Genomic DNA, 23,695 nt, shown 5'->3' with positions numbered 1-23,695 from the left:
GTTACAAACACATGGAAATTGCAGCTCTCTGTACCCTGGGCCACCTAGACTGGCATTAGTTCAAATACATTAGCAAAACCAGAAAATAGGGGGCCGAAGAAGCAGCACTTGACTTTCTTACAGAGAACCAAGTTTAGTCCCCAGCACCCACTAGGGTGGCTCCCAACCACCTATAACTCCCTTTCCAGGGGGCCTTCGGGTGTTCTTGAGTGACCTCACACACGTGCACACACCTCCATTCAGACACACATTCACACACATAATTTTTTAAAAAAATTAAAAGCACATTCCAGACCCCACTCAAAATTAAGGAGCAAATCATTTCTCTTACTTCTGCTCAGCCCGTTCCCGTTGGTTTAATAGTCTCAATGCCGAGTTCCACAAGAGCTTCACAGGCACAGAACTGCAGCCTGGTGGGAGAGAAGATTCCAAAGAACATGATGTAGTGCATGAAACTGTAGACTTCCTCAACTGCAATCACTTGATCTGAGCATTTGTGGATCACTGTATCCATTTCATCAAATTCTTTCTCCGTTCTCTATGCCATCAGATAGTTTATCTATGAAAAGAATATGGTTTTAGATGAAGGTTCAATCAATTGTCAAACCTCTTAACTTATCATTGGAAAAGACAGTGACTTAATCCAGTGGCATAGAGGGGGTCAGATGAGCTGGGTGCTGGCTCATGAAGCAGAAGGCACAGGCTGATAGGAAGGCCTCCCTGTTCTGTGTGTGTTTGACATTCCCACCACAGACTATTAATTGCCCCTTTGCTTCTTGCTCTTCTCGTCATCTAATTTGTTCACATTTTAATTTTTTGTTTCTTTGTAAAGTATCATGTACCTAGCCATTAAATAAAAAAATAACTCTTCATAAGCCTTTAAGAAAAATTTAAAAGTCAACTATGTTTGTTTTTTCATTAACAGCAAGACCAGTGATTGGCCTGGGAGCAATGTAGCCCACTGATTCATTTCACAGAGGTCATTAGGCTACTTGCAATGTACTAAACATTGTTCTTTTCTCTTTGTTTAATTTTCTTTCCTGACCTGGCAATTGAACCTAAGGCCTCACGCAAGGGCAACTTCTTTACTCTGACACTATGCCCTCTACATTTACTTTTAAACTTTTGAGTCAGGGTCTTATTCCATCGTCCTTGAGCTCCTGTGAGGGCCAAGAAGGCCTCCGACTTGTAATCCTCCTGCCATGGTTCCCTGAATAGCCGAGATGTCACGCCTGTTCACGCAGGCCTGACATCCAAATGCTGTTGCTGGTGCTGGAAATAAGGACAAACGGACAAGTGTCTACTGCAGAGGGACATTGAATTCCACCGGAGAAGACAGAGGAACAAATACAGAACCAGGCTGTACCCACAATGACTGGCTCAGTGGGTAAATAGTGGCTGGAGAATGGAAGGACCTTTCTTAGGTTGTGTGGTCTGAAGAGACAGATTGAAGCCACGTGAAGATGGTCAAGCAGGAAAAGGCCACAGGTGTGCTTGGGAATTCACTTGGAATGTAAAAAGAAAAGAAAGAGCAGGCCCAGCTTGAGGGGCGGAGCTAGTCAGCGCAACTCTACGGGCTGGGTCTGCTTCTCCATTAGTTAATTCCTTGTATAAAATGGATTTCAAACAGCTTTTTAAATTATATTTTTATGTTAAAAATTTTCATACAGTATATTTTGATCTTGTTTTTCTCCTCCCCCGTCTCTTTCCAGAACCTCCCTACCCACCCAACTTCATGTTAACCCTTCTGAATGTGCTGTTTTGTAGGAAGCCTACAGGTTTAAGAAAAATGAGTCTTCTAAGGCGGGTAGAGTCCAACAAAGAAAATAGGAGACAAGGCCATAGGCCCATCAATCGGGGGGGGGCCTCCTCCCTCATCCCCTTTTCCCCACTTCCTTCCTCTCCCCTCTTCCTCTTCTCACTTCCCTTTCAAAGACCCACACACCTTGAAATGTCACGTAAGTTGTTTGTGAGAAGACTGTTGTGCTGAATTTCATTTCAGATCCGCGGACCCATTATATTGTCTAATTAATCATGGCACATGCTATTTACCAAACTCCTGTTAAAAATAAATTTCTTTTGTACACATTACAAAGAAATGTTACATAAAATTAAGCACCAAGTAATGACTTTAATTTGCGGTTAGTTAATAATACACAGATGATCACATGGCAGTAAAGGAAGCCACTGGGGACACTGGCAGATTTGCTGGCACAGAAGAAATCTGCTATGAGGCCTATGGGTTTCGTGTCCTGGGCAGGGAGGAAGGAGGGCTCAAGAGTTAATGGACATTTGTTGCTTTGACTTCTGCTAACATACAGAAATCTGGTGAAGACCTCTGCCCAAAGGAGTCTGAGTGACTTCTAAGCTTCATTAATGATTTTTGCAACTTACTTTTTTGCATCTTCCCTGGCAAACAGGTTTTTTTTTTTTTTTTTTTACAAAACCTAATAGAATTTGCTTTTAACAGAGACTGAATGACCTTGACTCAAATCCTTTTCAGCTTTGCAGGGAGCCATGATTGTCTCAAGTTCTATGAGCCACTTTACTCCGCTAATCTCTTGGCACTTAATGATCCCAAACAAAGACATCCAGACTCTACATTTTTAAAAATGAAAGGAAAATTGAGTAGAGCCCTAAGAGTTGAAGGAAGGCAGTGTCACCTGTCTCAGAGGGTCTGCAGGCTACACAAGCAATCACATAAGCAGAAAAATGAAAACGGCACCACACGGTAGCGGATGGGTAGGAAACAACAATGGCCCAGTGGACTTGTGATTAAAATTTGTTTAAAGCTCTAAAACAGATGAGGAAAATCTTTTCTTTTTCTCTTATAAAGTTAGCTTTTCTCAACGTTTTCTGATTCCACTGGTTGCCGTCTCAAAACTACGGTGGGGTAGAGAAGTCTCAATGGCAGATTCCTAATGATCAGTCTTTCCAAGGCAGCCATTCCCAAAACCTGGTCAAAGCTCCCCCAGTTCACAGAAGAACGACAGTTTACATTCCATGTGCCCATGGTCCTCTTGCCATCTATGTGAAATGGTGTTAAAGAACCCGTTGACACCGTTCACGGTGATACCTGAGCTTAGGCCGTGTCTCACAGAGCACATCGGCTTCCTATTTACTTCTCTCCAGTCTTTGTTTGTTTGCTTCCCAAGAATATGAAGTCAAGTCGTTCCTGACCATGCTTACTAATTGTGGGAGAGGATGGGGGACCAGGAGGATCACATGACTGAGCCAGAGTCAAGGCTCGCTGTTGTTCTTAGCAGACTTTGGGGAAATATGGTAATGTACTCACACAAACAGGCACACACTCCATTACGGAGCTAATGACAAGCTGGAAATAAGAAGGAAACTTAAAACAGGGGGTGAGGGGAAGCTTCAGAAAGGGATTAATCAACAACTCCAAGGCAGCATCATGCTGTGCCTATGTTTCCTGCAAATATTGACTTTAAAGAATTAAACATATGGCTAAAAGCAACGCCATTGTCCTTGCGAAAGAATGTTTCCATGTGACTCTTTCAGATCCAAAGCTGTGTAGGATAACAGAGACAAAGGACCTCCCACATTGTTGGGTTCTTCCTCACCTGCAAGAAAGGGCACACATACATAGCATGGGTCGTCACTGTTAGTTAACCCTACCGCACCACTGGAAATCACAAACATGCCTAAGCACACTTAACACACACACACGCCAAACTTCTGCTAGGAGAAACACTGAGTTAGTAAGATTTCTGTTTCTTCTTTCTTCAAATTCTCAAAGTCATCAGGGACTTCTCCAGAAACACTTTGAGACACAGAGAGAGGTTCGGACCGAGCTGCATGGGAAGGGATAAGGAGAGAGGACCTCATGGCAACCCAGACTTGAGAACTCAAGGCAGGACAAGAAGGCGTGATTCCTTTAAGAATGAGCGGGAGCTGTCTGGGAATCCGGGATCCCTCACTGAGCAAGCCATGACTGTTTCAAATGCAGTCAGCTGGGAGCTGCCCAAGAAGCCAAGTAGTAATGCTTTGATGTGAGCTATTTGTACACATGGTCCCACGATGCGAGGCAAGGATGTAATCCTGCCACACAGCTTGTCAGAACAGCCAGTCTTAGACAAAATCCTGACTACCTCTAACAGCGTGATACCAACCATGAAAGTTCAGACTTGAGCTTTGTAGCACGCTAGTGTTTCTCAAATATTCGCTCCCCATCTTTCCTCAGTTCCAGCCCCTGTCCTTGTGGCTGGGGTACATGCCTTCCTCCTCCGCTGATGTTGGACATGGCTCAATGACTTCTTTCGCCTGGTAAGCTGTTAGTAGGCAGGGTATCTGCAGAAGCTGCAAGTGCGCTTCCATCTGCCACGGGGAGATAACGCCATGTTCGGCCTGGTGTTCCAGGGTGGAGAAGATGCCTAAAGACCAGACCCAGACCTTTCCTCGAGCCTGAAGTCAAGTCTGTTACCTTGAGACTGGGTCAGCCAAAGCCAGATTTATGAAGACAAAGAAGTGGTTTGAAGCTACTGAGTTTGGGATGGTTAGCGATGTCCAGCATTACCGCAGTTGTGGTTAGAGGAGGGGTAGAGCTGGCTGGTGATGGGCAAGTGAAGGAGGCAGGGGTGGCCCACCAACAGTGTGCATACGGAATAGTGACCGAGGACAAGGATGAGGTGGCCAGGGGACCAGGTAGGGCAGTGAGGAAAACACGTTCTTTATTTCCATAGCACCGTGAGGCTCCTACTGAGCATGGCTTGGAACCTGGATGCTTATGGGAAAGACAGAGCAGTGATGATTCTTGCATAGCCAGCTCATCTAAATCACTCTCCACCGCAGGTCTTCTCTAGAGTAAGGGGAAAGTGGTGGTGGCCGTGGTGGTGGTGATGATCTCCTCATTTGTTTGTTTTGTGTGATTCTGAGAAACAGGAGGGAAAGGGAGAGATGCAGATGTGGAGAACTGGCGCTCTCATTCTGGCTGCTGAAGACTCGGGATATTGGGAGACATTGCCTTTGCTATAAACACGGCAATCCCACATGGCATTTCCAGAGGTTGCTACTGTGAGCTTTCCCACAGCCTGCCCTGAGGAAAGGGTTGGGAGCAGAAGGGATGGGGTCTCGAAAGACCCAGTGGCTGGTGTGTGAAGAGATGAGGTAGTTTTTAGGGACTCCCTGAAGTACATGGAAGGACTTGACAAGAGGATGGAACAGGGCAAAGTGGGAGAAATAAAAAGAAAGAAAGAAAGAAAGAAAGGAAGAAAGAAAGAAAGAAAGAAAGAAAGAAAGAAAGAAAGAAAGAAAGAAGGAGAGAAAGAAATAAAGAAAGAAAGGTGAGACATTTGGGGGCTACACTGACACCCTTGATGATGAAGCCTCAGAGACATTGCCGTTCCTGTCTGCACATGACTCAAAGTCTAAGCGATCCAATTTCTACTGTCAATATCCATGAAGTTGACTTGATGATGCTGGGGAAGACTGTCTGCTCAACTGCATATTATCCCAACAGATGGTTCAGCCCTACTGGAAGAAAACACCTCCAAGAAATTTCAGTGTGTCACTTCTGAACGAAAACTCACAGGCTCCAAACAGCAGTGCCAATGCTGTGAATTGTTCAGAGAAGTGGACAGGGGCTGGGGAAAGGGTTCATTGGTGAGAGCGCTTGCCGTGCAAGCGTGATGCTTGAGCTTGGACCCTCAGCATACACGTAAAGCTGGATATGACCACGCACGTGCTTGTTGGTGGGGTGGAGACAGAAGCTAGGTCACCGGCCTAGCTCCAGGTTGGGTGAAGGACTCTCTTTCAGAGGGATAAGGAGAGAAACAGAGGAAGACACCCAGTGTCCTCCCCTTGACTTGGTGTGTGTACACCATGCATGTACTAACACACACACACACACACACACACACACACACACACACGGAAGAAAGAGAAATGTAGATGTCTATGTAGAAAGGAAAGAGACAGGAAGGCGACTGGAGGGGGACAAGAGGGAGAAGGGGTGAAGAAGGGATTCTAAGAGAAAGATGTGAAAAGCAGAACGATTTCCTAGCCACCGAGAACGCCAGCATCCTTTTCAGATAATGGTGCTTTATGGAAAACCCAAGAACTACACAGGAATGATGTTGATGTAGCAGTTCTGAAAAACACTCTCTAACACCTCATGATCTGTATATGGGAAATGGATTGAATCCACTCAACTCAAGACAGTCCCTCTCCAAGACACAGGGGAACACATTGTGTGTCACCCTCCCCCAGTATGTGACAGTCAATTCCATAGTCTATTCTTTTTCCATTTAAAATCATTCTGGTGAATATCATCTACAGGTTTTAAATTTTCACTGGCTCATGAATACTGAAACAGTGGTTGTCTTCAGGTAATAATCTCCACCCCACCCCCAAAAGAGCAAAAGGTGCTACAATCTCAGTGTAACAGCTGAACACTACCTAAGACACCATGATATTTACAACACAGTGACTCATAATTTCTCATTTAAAGTTTTTCTCACTGAAGGAACTTGAGAGAAAGATTCACTGCTAACGAAGAGGAACATTTTCTTTTCACCCAGTCAATCAACCTGGGTGACTGACTTTTGCAGTAAACATTTTTTGAGTGTCTCTTCTTATTGAAGGACTAGACTGATGTGGGATTCCCCTTTGTATCCTGTGACTATGTTTTATTTCCATTGGTTAGTAAAGAAGCTGCTTTGGCCTATGGCAGGGCAGAATATAGGTAGGTAGGAAAACTAAACTGAATGCCGGGAGAAAGAAGTGGAGTCGTGGAGACACCATGTAGCTGAAGAAGCAAGAGGTACAAACCACGAGCCTCATGGTAAAAGATAAAATAAAAGAAATGGGTTAATTTAAGACGTCGGAGTTAGTTAATAAGAAGCCTGAGCTAATAGGCCAAACAGTGTTGTAATTAATGGAGCTTTTGTGTGATTATTTGAGTACGGGTGGCCAGGAACTGAAAGCAGAATCTCGTTTACACTAGACTTTGTGTTTGATCCTCTCAGCCCAGGGGAAGAGAAAAGCCGAAAAGCCAGTTCCCTCACCAATTCATTCTTCCTTTCCAAAGCAGTCCAATAGCAGTGGAAAAAACTGACATGTGGCTATATAGCTCTGGGAGCAAAATGAGATAATGGATGGGGTTTGGGTAATGTTTGGTCCTTCCTGGCTCCAGCTTACTTGCTAGCTTAAGCAGTCTATGACATCATCTTTCCATTCCCTCCATGCTTGACACTGGAGAAAGCGATGCACGGGCTGATGTGGGTGAGAAGTCAGAACCACGACATCCGCTGGGAGGCAGAGACAAGCAGAGGAGAGGGGGCCGAAAGATGAGTCAGGAGGTACCATCTGCCGTGTCGAGGAGGAGTCTCAACATTTCCAGCTTGGATTTACAGAGTCGTAAAACAGAATGTAGCTCCAGACAGCAGGCCACAGCTCCCGAATGCTCTGCATTGGCTCCTACGCCCATACCTTGAGTCCTGAGTGGTATTTATTCACATTTAGAAGACTTCTTTATGCTTAGTGTGAGCTTAGAGTCAATGTGGGCACTGTCCTGTCAGTTCTGTCATTCATTGGCTCTACGACCTTGGTAAAATCATTTAACTTCTTCAGCACAGTTGTATGAATTTCCTGACTTGTTCGCTCATCCAGCTAACATTTAGGTCCTACTATGTGTCTAGGGACTCTGCTAAGGCATCCAAACAAAAGATATGCACAATCTAGCCTCGTGCTACACTAGTGAGAGACACACACACAAAAGAGTCCAGTAAATAAACAGAAAATGTGAGAAGGGTAATGAAGAGAAGAGACAAGGGGCCAAGATGGAGAAAAAGGCATTTGCAGTCGGTGAAGTAATTAGTGAGAATGTTCTCATAGAGGTGCTATAATTTTAGGAATGATAATCTACTTAGACATAAAACCAGGATAACAATGTGGTCTTCGTTGGATCATAATGAGGTTTAATTAGACAATGCGTATAAAACCTTTGATTTAGTGCTTGGCATAAAGGAAAATTTCAATAAATATTTATTATTTTCTCTTCCATTCTGGACTGGATTAAAATATAGATTTAGCTAATAGTGTTTAGCACACGCTACTCACTAGATGGCTTTGTGCAGGCCTTGTCATATGTCAGGAATAGAAGGTGTCCCCAAAAGCTCATACAGCTAACCTTGGTCTCCAGTTGATGGATCAGTTCTTGAGAGGTCGTTGGATCACAAGGGCTCTGTTTTAAACTATGGATTAATTCACTGATAGGTTCATGGTTTGGTGGCGTTATTGAAGAGGCTGAGACTTTGGAGGTACGGTCTAGACAGAAGAAGTAAGTCACTGGAACTGGTCTTGGGAGGCTATATTTTGCCTTGGGCTCCTTTCTGTTCTGTCTTTGTCAGCTGCTTCACTCTGCCTCCAGGATGATGCTCGGCATCACCTCAGGTCCCCAGCAGTGGAACTGACTGATCACGTACTGAAACCTCCAAGACTACAAGCCCAAACAGATCTTGTCTCAAATTGTTTCTCGCAGGTGATCACCACAGTGAGCTAGCACAACATAGTAGGACTTCAGCAAATGCATGATGCTGATGAGTCATGACAAGACTGTGGTTGCCTGGTACTCCTCCCATCTCATCACTGTTCGCTCTCCGGTAGCTCCGGAAGAGCTCAAATTGTCCTCTTGGGCATAAGCATGTAATAGCAAGTTATACATCACCCTCTGGACCCCAGAGTGAGTCCCCACAGGATAATATTGTTCCAGGCAGAAATCAAGGGAAACTTGGTGCTGATTTGTGCTGTGGTTGCTTGCAGTATAAACAGAAACCGCAGGGCAGCCCACTCAGCATTTCTTTCCGAGCTCGGGGAAGAAAATGCATTTTCTTTTTAAGAAGAAAGATGGAAGAAGGGCACTTTCCGTGCAGGCTGCAGCTCTTTGTAACGTAAACTGCTCGGCCCAGGGGAACTGGAATGGATGCAGCGCATGCAAAGTCAGATGACAAATGGAATTTGGGCGAAAAGAGATGATAAAAGCAATTGCTTGTTTTTATTTTTCTAGCCACAGTGCTGCTTGCTGGACTTCAACTTGATCAGCTGCCTCAGTTACACTGACACGGAACATTTCGGGGAGGAGGTCTCAGCACCTCTGCAACCCCACCGTGGGTGTAATGCAGGTTTTACTTTTCATCTGTTTGTAGAGTGAAATGTCTACTGAATGTAATTGTTGGGAACTCTAGGGCCGTTTTGTTGTTGTTGTTGTTTTCTGGCATATCTGTAAAGCTGAGCTATTCTTTCTATTATCTCAGTCAGTATGACAGTCACATTATTAAGGGGAGGGGACGCAGACTCAGTGGGGAACCTGGACCGTCGCTTGCAGATGCTGCTAGTCATCTGTCTGGTCTGGTCTCCCTGATATCTGTGCCATGAAAGAGTTCCTTGCACGTTGTGAACTAGTGAACCCTTGGCTCTTGAAGTCGGGGGGAATCTGAAGTTCTGAGGTGGCTGTCAGTCTGAGACTGTGACTCAGACAGCCTGTTCACAGTTTCCGCAGACCACCAATGCTGTGACCTCATCTTCGATCGTGCCAGGCACAATCAAGAAGGAACTCACAGATGGGGAGATGTCTTCTTAAAGCACCTACCATGTAAGCAAGAGAGAGGCTGTGAGTTTGATCCTTAGCACCAAGGTCAGGCACTGTGCCACAACTACAACCTCAGTACTGGGGTCAGGACAAGAGTCAAATAGAGGTGGATCCCTGAAGCTCACAGACTAGTCAGCCTAGCTGAATCAATGAGCTCCAGGTTTAAGGAGAGACCTGCCTCAAAAACCACACTAAAGAAGCTATGGAAAAAGATGCTCTATGAAGACCTCTGGTCTTCACACATGCACTCACACACAAATGTGCACGTTCATCACATATGCACAGACCTCCACGAACTTGTACATTACCCAAAGGAGGCATTCCTTGTTATCCATTTGAAGAGTAAGCTGCAGAGCCCACCGCTGCCCATATGGGTAGAGTCTGCAGAGATGTTGAGCTGGCCTGGAGCTAGAAGGTGAGAAACTGGAGGAGCAAGGAGGCTAGGCGGGACTACTGCAAGGTAAGGTCGCAAAGCAGCCTGCACCTGCCCCGTCACATTGCGCTGACCACCCCTTGCCCTTTTAATGGAGCCCACATCAGGAGCAGAGCAAAGCTCCTATTGTCACGGATACATTCTGCATGGCCAGGCACTTCACTGTTGAGATGCTTGGAGTGTGGAAATTGATCTGGATCGAAACCCATTCTCATCGCCGCAAGACATTCTAACGTTTGCCTCAGTTGAAAAAATATATAAAAGAATATAAAAAGTATAAAAATATAAAAGAGAGCTCCCCAATTCCATAAAGATAATTTCAACTGTTGTAAATTTTTGAATGGCTGTAAAAAAATGGTTTTAAACTTTTTATCACCTACTTGTACGAACAAAGTTTCTCATCAATAGTGACTGTCAAGAATTTGAAGACATCATTAAAAAGACTTGATCAAGATTTGCTTGAAGCCATTTCAGACATTTAGTATATAGTTATGTGCACAGAAGCAAGATCAACTTCTCCACTAATTTTTTTGGGCAAAATTATTTTGAGCTTTTATATAAGTTCAATATTTAATATCCATTGCTAATGTTCTATATTTTATTTTCTGTTATCATTATAATACAGTTGAAAGGAAATGTTGTAAATGTTTCTATCTTTCTAATGTAGATGTCCTCAAGTCCCCTCCAGTTTATTCCAACGTGACATACAAATATTACTCTGTGTCTTGACTTTCGGTAGACATCAGAACACCTGGAAGCTAGTGTTGATGGCTTAATCCAATTCATGTTTATCAAACACAATACCCCGTGGCATAACGTTTATAGTGGATAGGATTCATTTCTTCTAGTTCTGGAGGCTAGGCAGTCCAAGATCTAATCAACAGCAGGTTATAACTTGGATTTTCTGTTGCCAAGATGGTGCTTGGAATATTGGGTCCTTAGGAAATCAAAGATGTAACCCTCTTACAGGGCAGAGGAGAGAAAACTCACGTCTGCAAACCCAGTAGTGGCCTGCATCCCATGCAGCACAAGGCCTATCTTTTGGTGGTATTGTTTGGGAAACTGAGTTTCCATCACATGAATCTGAGGTAGGTACATTCATGTCATAGCAGGCAGTCTGAGCGCTGACTTATTTTAGTTGAGTCTTATCAGTAACTTGAGCCTGGGTTCTTCTAGCTATAAACTATTGCATTATGTTTTATATTGCTTCAACTTCCAAGTTATTTTTAGTATCTGTTAATTTCTAGAGTCACAACAAGGACTTCTTTCTTATAAGACTATGTCCTAGTCATCTATCAGTGGTTTTATGTGTGTGTGGTGTTTTGTTTTGCTTTTGAAACAGGATTTCACAAGCACCAGTCTGATCTGCTACGAGGTGAGGCTCTTGACCCTTCCACCTTCCTAAGAGTTTGGGTTACAGGCACGCACCACCATGTCCTGACAGTCGGTGATGATTTTTTAGTATCTTAATAAATAAAAACTGATCTTGCTACAAGACAAGAAAACTCAATGGGCATCCCACAGAAAACAAACAGGGTACACACTTTGTGCCCCAAACATTTATCAACAAGAATCATCTAGAAAAATTTAGTTAGCATCTAACCTCAAAGAACTCAAGTTGCTGTATTAATTCCTTTTACATGCCTTAGTTGCTCAAGGTTAGCTTCTAAGAATACTTCCTTTTTTCCCTTATGTCTATGGAGTTGAAGGGTTTCATGACATGCTTCCCTGTCCCTTTGCATGCAGAGAACATTGCTGGTAATGATTAGACCAACATTATCGCTTTCACACCCCAACCTGCCCTCGCATTGATCTTTAGTCATCTTCCTTCATCTTTGGAAGCAACTACTTCAGAAAGAGTGAGGCCAAGGATCTGAAGGGAATCACTACCTTTTAATCAATTCATTTGGATCCAGATCATTTGGCTTCCCCTCCCCAGCTTCTGATCACTAACATCAGAAAGTTAACCTAAAATAAATAAATAGAATCTGATATACTCACCATCCAAGAGATGAGTAAGACCCCACTCTGGTCCTTAAAATGAATATGTTTTTGGAAGGAGGTCATGGAAAGTAGGTTTCTGGGTATCCAATGCGCTAAATCATCCAATTCAAAAGAAAGAATCTAAAATAGCCAAGTGCTGGTCACCTGATCAGTATAGGCAGTTTTGGCATAGACTTCTGCCTACAGTCATTGTCAAAATTAGAACTGCACATCGCCTGGGGAAGCCTCAGTATGAGATAAAGTTGAATTATCTACCATGATGCTTCAGACTTCCTCTTAGAGAGATGCAATCACTCTTTCTAGGAAGCTTGAGCGTCAAAAGCTACGTAAAGAGATGACCTAACATGGCCAACTCATTTGTTCTGAGGGTTGGTGTCAACACCCCACAAAACAGGCACTATGGCATGAAAGTTCAGGGTTGGGTCTATGAGTGAAGAAGATAAAACAAAAGTCAGAAATTAGAAAGAATTTAAAAACAATGGGGTCTCTTGGGTTCCAGCAGGAACTCACGTTACATAAATGGACCATTTTGTAAAGATGAAAGGCACCATAGAAAACTGTTTGAAAAAAATGCAAGAGCCCATATTGTAAAACCAGAGGAAGGAAACCGCATTTATTAAGTACCATACATAGGGCACCGGGCTAGGGCCTTCCACATCCTGCAGAGCTAAGTATCACCGCACACATTCACTGAGATCAATGAGGAGACCAGGACTGCTAGGAAAGTTAAGACATTAGTCACAAATCCTATAGCTGGCAAGCGATCCAAACCCATTGTGCGCATGCCATCGATGTCACGGACATGCCTGCCTCCTGGCTTATTTGAGGGAATTCTCCAGCGTCGCCTCTGCACTGCTAAATCTTTGAGTCCCACAGTTTTAGCTCAAGTCCTAAAACTAATTGGTTGGTTCTTTCTTTCTTTCTTTCTTTCTTTCTTTCTTTCTTTCTTTCTTTCTTTCTTTCTTTCTTTCTTTCTTTTCAATCTTTCTACCTTCTCTTTCACAGTGTTCCCTGAGCCTCAGTTGCTAGACTGTCTTGTAGGCGTATCCAGAGAAACTGGGCTCCACAACTCTGAATGTTGTTTGGTTGCTCTGTTCTGGAGTGGCCTCCTTCTGTGACGAAGAGAAGTTCCCTTGATGAGTGTGAGGACTGCAGCGATGTCGGAAGAACATGGCTGCCCAAATGTGAGCCGAACAAGGAGGACACTAGTGGCGTGGCAGACCGGAACGAGAGAAGCCCATGAGGCCTCAATCCTACACTAAGAACTGCAGGCAACGAAGGAAAGGGGGGAGTGGGAGAGATGGGTCCTCTGCAGGGAAGAGTAACCCAATTGGTTGTCTGGTGCCAAACAGTCAATCTCCAAAAAATTGCCTACAAGTAACATTATACCGACTGAACAGTTTACATTAAGAAATTCATATGCATAAGCAGATATACATATATCATGCAAGAGCAATTGCTAAAAGAAGAGGCCATGAATTTGAAGGAGAACTGGGAGGGGTATTTGAAACAGGTTTGAAGAAGGGAAAGGAGAAGGGAGAAATGCTATAATTAAATTATAACCTAAAAAAGAAAACCTACACTAAACGAAAACTTTTCCGGTTCGTTTCATTTTGTTTATTTGTGTTTTCTCTTTTTGCTAGATCCTGGCCTGGAACTTATTGTCTGAGTTCAGACTTGTCTCAAATCGAAGGTGATCGTCCTGGCTCTGACCCGTGAGAGCCAGAATTGCAGGCCTGAGCCACTACACCCAGTGTCTTGGCGTTGCAACGTGGCAGGGTTAGGAAATTGCTGATGCAGTGATCTCTTCACTCATTCAAGACAAATTTCCCCTTTCACATCTGACCTGGCACCCATGTTTTGAAATTGTTGTTTCTTAAGAGTGTGCCAGAAACTCAAACATTAGACTCCCACAAGCCTGGATTTGTCCCTGCACTGTGGTACCAAAGCCTGTAGCCACCATCTCCGAGCTGATGCTCTGGCCAGAGGGCCGGATGATGATGTTAACTGGAAGTGGGCTTTACTCAGGTGTGGAGACAGTCCCTTAGTGACAGAGCCAGTCATCTTTTGTGCTCCTCCTGGGTCGCCCAGGCACCTGCTACACAAAGAAGAGCATCTTGATTCCAGCCCTTGACACATGCTCACTACGCCCAGAGCTACTTTTGGCTTCAGGACTGCACAGGAAATGATCAGTTGAAACAGAGGGGAATAACCCATAAAGTCAATAGCTAATCAGGCACATTTACATATCGAAGGAAGGAGAATAATATCCTCAAAGGTGTCATTAGACACCCGTGGGAGGATGGTTTGGTCCCGTTTGGAAGTTTTCTGTCTCTATTCAAGGTAAATCACCATTCTGTCTAGGCGCATTTGCTAACAATGCATGGAACCCTTAACTGCATCTCGAAAGCACACTTACTCTCAATTTCGCTTCTCATTCATTTTTATGATCCTAGGGAAATTCAGATTATATAGGCTTTCTTTGTGCTGAGATGGTAATTTTATATCACTTGTAGATTAATAGCATTTTTAGTGATATTTGGTGCCACTCATTTGTCTCCTGTGGTCGTAAAGATATATATTTTTTCTAATTTGGCTTTGCCAACAAATAAAAAATAAGAGTCTTTTTCTGTTGAATGAGCGAAAAAGTCGTTCTGATCATGAAGAATTATTTTCCTTCAGCGTACACACAATCCGCCATCTAATTGTTTTTTGTTATTGCAGCAATACAGTTTCTGCAGGAGTGTGTTTGCGTGTGCCTGCCTGCCTGCCTGCCTGCCTGGGTACAGCTCAGCTGTCACTCAATCTTCACTTCGAGTTCTGGCTTCTCAGCCTCCAGTAAGTCTGATGAGTACCAGACATCCAGGTACACACTTAGACTGAACCGCTCCGCCCTTCCCTCCCTCTCCCTGGGTCCTAGGTTTCTGGAGGTCTCTCTCCTTTGTGAGCATATTGATATTTCTGGAATTCTATTGTGGGAACTGCTTATGCATTGAACAAGTGCCCATTCCAGGGATGGTTATTATGGAACAGAAAAGCAGGCAGACTTGGTTTAGCTATCAGCTTTTAAGAGCTTCCTCCATCTGCTAAAATGTGCACAGCAAAGTTGCACATAAAATGCTGATTGGTACCTCCGTGCAGATTCCTATAATGATCCACTCTCTCTTGGGTTACACCACGCTCTCCTAAGTACCTATTCACCTCTCCTATTGGAAAATTTTAATCATCTCTCTGACATTAGCTTGGCAATTTCGGCGGCCACTTCTCAATCTTTCAAAGTCTTTCTGGTCCATTTCGTTCCTGTTTCTTTTCTGCTCGTGTTAATTATTTTTGTAGCCAGCATACGTGTTTGTCAATAATGCATTACATTTTCCATGTGTCAGTCCTTCAGCCCATCAAAGAGCCCTGCTTCTTACATCTGAATCTATTTCCCCTCTCCCAACTCAGCTCATTTTGCTCTAGGCCTGCCTTCTATTCTTTACTCCAAACTCATAAGAAGTTGCACGATGTTTGCAACTGTATCATATTCTCGGATGGAATTGGTTCTGTTCCCTATAAAGTGTTAGATCTGGACTTGCACTGGGCTACCCATTGCCACAAAACCTTGCAACTTCCCTGATAACTGAGGTACCTTTAAAGTCCCACGTCTGAGATTCTCGCTCCTGGAACAAACCAGAGAGTTTTCCTACTTTGAATCAAGGGTTAAAGTGTCCGTTCTCCACTTGAGGACCACAAAATCCTCTCCTGACTGCACTAACTCTATCTCTATGTGTGGTATCTTCGTTTAATGAAGGGAACCTTTTCTTGATGGCCGATGAAGGAAACTCCTTGTGTGGTGCTATGTACCCAAACTCTGTAAATACCTGTATCACCAAATGTGACATAAAGGGCTTTGGACCCACAAGCTTCATGGGCTGTTTGGGGAACTATGGAGGAGCGTTGCCCATGTATTAAAAGTCTGTAACAGTCTCCCTTCTGTCCCTGCATAACCTATTCTTGGGAATTTTCTAACGACTTCTATTTCCTTTTTCATAATTAATATCGAGCTTATCACAAATTGTCACGATCCCGACTCGTCTTTTGTGACTGTTTCTGAGAATTCTGACTTGTTCCCTGTCACGAGCCAAGGAAACCCCATTTCCAGAGAGCCTTGCTTCCCAGAAGGAATGTTCCTTTTGTGAAGGGCACGTGAAGGGAAGTCTCTTTTCTTGCTCTGCTTTTGTTTCAGTCCCCCTGGGGGTTGCACACTTCCTCTTCGAATTCCCAGGTTCCTTGGGGAAACACTTTGCCTGCGAATGGAGGGGAAGGAATGCCGCCCAGAGATCGTGCAGCTCTTCCGGGCATCTCTCCCAGGCTTCTATCCCAGATGCCCGCATTCTTTTCTCTGCCCCAGTCTGCCAGTCAGCCCTGGAGTCATGGCAGAGCTGCAAGCTAACCTGGGGAGATCATCACTATGACCTTCTGATGCTCTACTGCAGGGGTTCTCAACTTTCCTAATCCTGCGACCCATTAATACAGTTCCTCATGTTGTGGTGACCACCGACCATAAAATTATTACTTCGTAATTGTAATTTTGCTACTGTTATAGATTGAAATGTAAATATCTGGTATGTAGGATAACTGATATGTGATTCCCCCCCCTAAAGAGGTCACGATCCACAAGTTGAGAACCAGTGCGCTATAGCCCGAGAGCCCCTCATCTTCCTGCTGCCAGAGAATGCTGGGGAGGACTGGGCATAGGAAACAGAAATGTGGGAATGAGCCTTCGGAACAGGAACAAAAGGTTTCCATGTACCTAAGCTTTTAACTATGCAGAAACTTCAGTTCTTTGTGAAAAGTCACTACAAATGATCATATCTGCTCTTCATCCGATAGAGAGCATTGCTTCCTAGCTGCTCTTTAGTATCTGGAAATCATGCAAATCATCAGAGAAATTGACAAAGATCAGAAAGAAAGGAGAAGGAAGGGAAAGTGAAGTCATGCTTATCTCCCATTCAGCTGTTCAGCTGTTCAATTGTTCAGCCCACGCCGCTCAGCTCAGGCCCCGTCTGCTGCTATCTTTCTAGAGTTTCTGTCACCTAGAGCCTGAAGATGGCCTTTCCTGGCATGATGGAGCTCTCCTGGAGTCTTCAGTGTGCAATGACTAGAAGATGGAATATCGTGGTTAAAACGTGAAGGGTAAAAAAGACAGGAATGGCATCAGAGATGCTGTGTTCCCCACAAAACACAGACTAGGATTTGGCCATTTGTCTTATCCTTGAGACTGACACAGGTTGATCCTGGGCAGCCTGTCTTCACTATGGATGATGGTAGCGGGAGTGGGGGGAAGACATCACTCTTTGGACCACTTGGTACTTGGTGTGGTGAAATAGCTGAGCTGTTCCTGTGTAGCTTCCCTGGGTCAGGGGAAGATGAAGAAAGTACGTGTGTGGAAGGGAATGTGGGAATGTTTACAGGAAAGATGCACAAAAGATCCTTCTGAGGAAAAAAATGCTTTCTTGGAAGGGGCCTAGTGAAAGCTTTTGTTAAACAGGAGAGCAATGGGTGGCTATACCACAACATTTCTGATTTTTTTTTAAAAAAAAAAGAAGTATTGAGGTTTCCATGAATTTTTAAAAAATTAAAGTGTCATAAAACTTAGATAACTTTAGCCAGGGATAATCTTCATTGATTTCACATATGTGAAAATGGGAATCTTAATTTACCTTCTTGTAAATTTCCTGAACCTACTTCCTACAAGTCTTAGAAGGACATCTCTCTAGGCTAGGGGTGCAGCTCGCTGGTAGGGTGTCACCAAACATGTACCGTGTCCTGGATTTCACCACTAGTCCCCTGCACTACAACACCCTTTCCCCCCAAAATTCTCAATATAATCATCATTTTTCACACAAATACATATATATATAAAACATACAATATACATACATATATATATATATATAACTATACATCAATAAAGCTAAAAAGCCTTCATTTCAACATGACAACCACAGTACATACTTGGACTATTAATTGCATATCTGTTAGTAATAATTATCATTGTGATGGTTAGTACTGATGGCCAAACTGATAGGATCTAGAATCACTCAGGACATAGCCTTCTGGGTGTGTCTGTGAGGGAGGTTTTAGAATGGGTTAACCGAGCGGGGAAGACTCACGTTCAGCGTGGATGGTACCATTCCACAGGCTGGGTCCCAGACTCCACACACCTGAGAACAGTAGCTGAGCACCAGCCTCCATCTCCCTCTGCTTCCTGACTGTGGATGCACAGTCATCAACTGCCTCTGCCTCTATAACTCCAAAACAATGGCGGGTACCTTCCGACTGTGAGCCAAAACAACCCCCTCCTCCTTAAATGGCTTTTTGTCAGATATTTTGTCATGGCATCAAGAAAAGTAACTAATACAGTGATTGACTAATCAAATTCCCAATCACTTTACTACTATAATATTCATGGGAGGCAGGGGTAGAGAGGGGATGCAGGCAGCATTAATGGCTTTTTAGAAGCTTTAGTTTTACCTTCAATATTTCAAAATTGAGATAATTATTCTTTGTTTTTTAAAAGGCCATTTAAAAGCTATTTCTTTTTTTTTTCTTTATTATTTGTTGTTTTTTTTTTAAATGAAACGGTTGCCTGGGACACCAGTTCTGAACTGCTGCAAAGCACCAATCGGCTTGAGCTGAAGGGTTCTTATCAAGGGCGTACCTGAGCAGTGTTTGAAATCCCCATGGTGTGGAACACCCTCCGTGCCTGCTGCTCAACTCACTGCATCGTGTGCATCCCCTTCTCTCATTACTTCCTTACAGGGCACTTTCATGAAGTCTTTACGCTCTTGTGCCACTAGAGTCCACATTTCACAGCTAAGGAAACTGCAAAAGGATAGGTTAAGGGGTTTGGGAAATGTTGCACAGTGACAGGGACCAAAATCTGGCTCTCTTCTTTGCTGGAATCATGTTGCTTCCAAACTGTGGATGAGCATCTTCCTTGGATTTCATAAGGCGCTCTTTGTCCTTTGTCAACTGTGATTGAATGTTTCTTGCTGTGATTTTAAGAAGCAGAACCACATGCTGTGCCCGTTTTAAATGCGAAGTTAAAATGTGACCTAAGGTGTCTCAGACAACGTCCTCTCCACTCTGCTAATAAGCAGGGCACTTTCTAATTATTTGCGTGGAAGTTGACTCCCAAGATAATTCAGTGTCCGTGTGGCTCCGTTTCACCTCTACTTATTTCCATTACCTTGCATATTAACTATGTCACGTTGATGGGCCTGTTGCTCCCCAGGGTGGCTATTATAAATACTGGTGCTACAATAAATGCTTCCAGTCTTCTGGAACCTCATTTGAACTAAGCAAGCTCTCCATAATGATCATTAATGATGTATGGCTTGCATATAAATGTTGGATATTAATCTTTTGTTTATTTTCTCTATGCCATCAGACTTCTTAGAAGTTCTTTGTAATGCTTGCAACTGATAATCAGAAGTAGCTTCTCCACTTGGTATCAAGTGACTTTTTTTAGCCAACAATTCACTGGGGCAGGTAGGTGTAGGTTTGAGTTTAGAGTCTTGGCTGATAGAGCCCTTCCTTTGGTAGGCATGACTGCTAACACTCTGGGGATTGATGGATTGTTGATGCCACATCACAAAACATCATCTGACTCAAGTCTGTAAAGATTGCTGTTTCGTGAGTGTCATAAGCCTATGACTGGAACCCAGCGTCTAGTCACCAGCCCTAGAAAGATCCTTTCACGCTGGACCTAGGTTAGGAATACACTGTGGTGGGTCTGAGAGTTCATCTGATCCAGATCCTTGACTAAATCTTCAGCTCCCATGTGCCAGATGAAATCTATGAAAATCCTTCATGATTTGAGATATAAGCTTATTATCTATGGAATTAGAATGAAAGAAATGCCTGTAGATCGGTCTAGTCTACCTTACATCATGGGATTATACCAGAAATAAATTAGCATCTGTGCAGGAAATAATGAGATGCTGGCATTCTTCATGACCAAAGGTCATGGCACTGGATGTCCAAAGTAAGGCAGACCTGGGTTTGAACCCCTGCTCTGCCACCTACTACCTACACAACCTTAGGAAAGTTTCTTTTTTTGTTTTGATCTTTCTTTTTTTATATCTTTTTTATTGATATTTATTGAGCTCTACATTTTTCTCTGCTCCCCTCCCTGCCTCTCCCCTCCTCCTTTCAATCTTCCCCCAAGGTTTCCATGCTTCCAATTTACTCAGGAGATCTTGTCTTTTTCTGCTTTCTCTGTTTGAGCCCTGGTTTTCTCTTTGTTTACTAGAAATACTATAAGCCTACTTCATGGAGGTTGCTTAAAATGACTATACACACCTAGACACACACATACACACATATCACAAAGCTAAGGCTTGGTATAAACTGTAATGCTTTAATATTTTATAATCATTGTTGTTATTACATGAGTCTGCATTGGTCTTGGCTGTAAAGAGTCCTCTCTTTGACTTTACTCATCTTAAGAGAAGGAAGATGTTTGATGGGCTGTCACAACCTGTACACAGGAGTAAAGCCCAAATGAAAGAACAGGCGTTTCTGGATTATTTTATGAACAGGATAAGGAAACACCTGGGTGCCAAAGCTATCAGTGTAGCAGATATCTCTCATGATGGGGATCACACATTAAAATTGGTTTCCATGCTTGTGACATATGAACTCAAGTCTCAGGAAAATACGAATGATCTCTGGGGCAATGAAGGAGTCATGTACTGAGACCACCAAAGGCATAACAAGGTCTGGATCCATGGGGAGGTACGTTAGCACCATGGCTGACCTTAACAGTCTAACTTTCGTCTTAGACTGTCCACTTGCATTATAACAGTTCTTCCAGGCCTCACCCTCTCTTGCTTTAAGCATCTGACAATCTGTAATCATGTTTTCTGTTTTCATGTTTTCTTACACCATTTCATTATTCCCCACTATTTACAGAGAGTTCTTTCTGGAGCACAGTTCTAAGCTGCTTTTCTTCTCAGTGGCCTCTACTGTCTCCACTGTTTACCTGACAGAGTCTGCTGTAACTAAGGAGTGACTCTTTAGACCTGAGCACAGAGACCTGGAACCCGATTAGTGTGACCCCATTCTAGAAACAGTGGTAGGAGAGGAGGCTGGAACCTTCTCAACAAAGGCTTATCATTCCCACCAACCATTCTTCCAGGGATCTGGCCAAATAAGATTAATGGGAGACACACATAGCTTCCTCTTCTCGTTTGGAAATTAAATATCTTCACAGTCAAAGTGTCATCTATGGATTCGTATTTCTGCTCAGTGGTCTTTCTGATCCCTACTGCAAACCTGATTTAACTTGTTGGTTTTTATTTCTAAAAAAGGAAGTCAGTTAGCCCCTGATGTGGATACTGGACTGTCCCTGAAGAGCTGCAGTAGAATACTTGGTCTCAGCATTTTCAATAGATCCCTTTCTGTGAGGGACAAGCTCCTAGGCTAGGAAAGGAGGAGGTCACAGGAGGCTGGGAGGTTGAAGAGAGTATAATGAATTGTACAGAGATAAACATACTTTATTCATTCTGGGTGAAGGCCACCACAGAAACCACTAGGCAAGTAGACATTGACAGGAACCCAGACACAGGTTGTACATAAGTGTGGTGCATGTGCGTGTGTACACACACACACACACACACACACCGGGGGGAGGGTAGAAGGAGAGGGGAGAGAGAGAGAGGTCAACAAACAGAGGCAGGTAGATAGGGACATGGGCCCACAGACTTGGAGAGACAGGTGGAAAAAGAGCTTCAACTATATCCAGTACTTCTGAAGTCCAGGCCATATTTATCTAAAATCACACAAACGTGATCGTCTTCATCACTGTTCTATTGCTGCTGTGATGAAACACCATGATCAAGGCAACTTAAAAAGGAAGTTTTGTTGTTGTTTTTGTGTGGTTTTTCAAGACAGGGTTTCTCTGTAGCTTTGGAGCCTTATCCTGGAACTAGCTCTTGCAGACTAGACTGGCCTCGAACTTACAGAGATCCACCTGCCTCTGCCTCCTGAGTGCTGGGATTAAAGGCGTGTGTGAATACTGCCTGGCCAGGAAACATTTAATTTGGGGGCTTACTTACAGTGTCAGAGGATCAGTTCATGACCATCATGGTAGGGAACCTGGTGACAGATGGGCAGGCATGGTGCTGGAGCGGTAGCTGAGAGTTTACATCTGATCTGCAAGTTGCAGGCAGGGAGGTGGTGGTGGTGCTGCTGGTGCTGCTGGTGCTGGTGGTGCTGGTGCTGGTGGAGGTGGTGTTGGTGGTGACGGTGGTGGTGGTGGTGGTGGAGGTGGTGGTGGTGATGGAGGTGGAGGTGGAGGAGGTGGTGGTGGTGTGGGCTTTTGAAATGTCAAAGCCCACCTCCAGTGAGGTCATATCACCCAATCCTTCCCAAACAGTTCCACTGTCTGGGACATATGCACTGAACTTTATCAGCCTACAGGGCCATTCCCACTCACCCCACCACAGTGGTATGCTGCCAGAACCGATTATCAAACAGATCAAATCACTGTTTACTTTTGGGTTCCCTGGATCTCTAATGTCAGCCATTTTGTGCTGCTTTGTATGTCCAACGTTAGCCATCTTGGTCCATGCTGGACATTCATATCAGCACCAAGTTGTCTGAACATAATCTGGCTTGTAAAGACTTCTATTTCCAACACACCCTCTGTTTTTGGATCTAAGTTTTCATTACTGTTGCCCCAGTGCCTTTGATTTAACAATTTCTTGCTTTTCCTTAAATGCATGCCTGCATTATCCAAACAAGCCTGAATGTCATATGGTGTATGGTATGTGTGTGTGTTGTGTGTGTGTGTGTGTTGTGTGTTGTGTGTGTGTGTTGTGTGTTGTGTGTGTGTTTTGTGTGTGTGTTTGTGTGTTGTGTGTGTTGTGTGTTGTGTGTTGTGTGTGTGTTGTGTGTGTGTGTGTCTGTGTGTTGCCTAAATAATCATTTGAATCATGTGTCAAGGTTGAGAAGTTGAAGATATCCATTTAGAAGAACGTTTTTCTTTGACATTTTTCACTCTTCAGCCTGGGATTTGACTTCAAGACAAGATAAGTTATTTTGGCAGATAAAAAAAAAAATACTCCTTGTTTGTCTATGTCTTGAAATCTGTTAAGCTTCATGTCAGCAAGCTAGAGACTTTGCATCTCTCCTGGGGACTTATATGACAGACTGAGAAGGCCATAGTGATGTTGATGGTGGCAGTGGCCTTCCTTAATGTCAAACTTTGCTCCGGACATGGCTATTAGTATAGTCCTGTGCCCACCTTAGGACTCAAAGACAGAGACAGTCAGTACATTCAGCCCTCTGCCCGCACTTAATGACAGAAATGTAGAGTAGAAAATCTCAACTTATCCTAAAACACTGGTCTCCTAGGCCTCAGGCTACCCGAAGGACACAATCGGAAAGCTCTGTCACTGGTCTTAAGACAAAATCTTAGCTCACGTCACAAGGGAGACTTCAGGGAGCAGCAGCACTTGGTGACAGATGAGCCCTCTAGCAATCTCTTCATCTTGACTGGGAGGTCACTCAGGGAGAGAATGTTTGCCTGCCGTGTCTAAGCTGAGCTCAACCACACCTGCCATTACCACCACTATCTCTACACACACACACACACA

General features: G+C 43.8%; 1 long non-coding RNA gene across 1 annotated transcript in view; it reads right to left on the bottom strand.

Moving 5' to 3' along the window:
• Nucleotides 1-329: 329 nt before the first annotated feature.
• LOC146890386 (uncharacterized) overlaps nt 330-23,695 on the bottom strand; it is a 150,122-nt gene continuing 126,756 nt past the window's right edge. The window contains exon 4 of the long non-coding RNA XR_015735891.1: nt 330-410. This is a non-coding gene — a long non-coding RNA (uncharacterized LOC146890386). The remainder of the gene's footprint in view (nt 411-23,695) is intronic.

Source organism: Myodes glareolus, chromosome 21 (assembly GCF_982192425.1).
Source record: "Myodes glareolus chromosome 21, mMyoGla1.1, whole genome shotgun sequence".
Taxonomy (NCBI): domain Eukaryota; kingdom Metazoa; phylum Chordata; class Mammalia; order Rodentia; family Cricetidae; genus Myodes; species Myodes glareolus.
The sequence above is the reverse complement of the archived record's forward strand: the minus strand, read 5'-3'. Positions and strand labels throughout refer to the sequence as shown.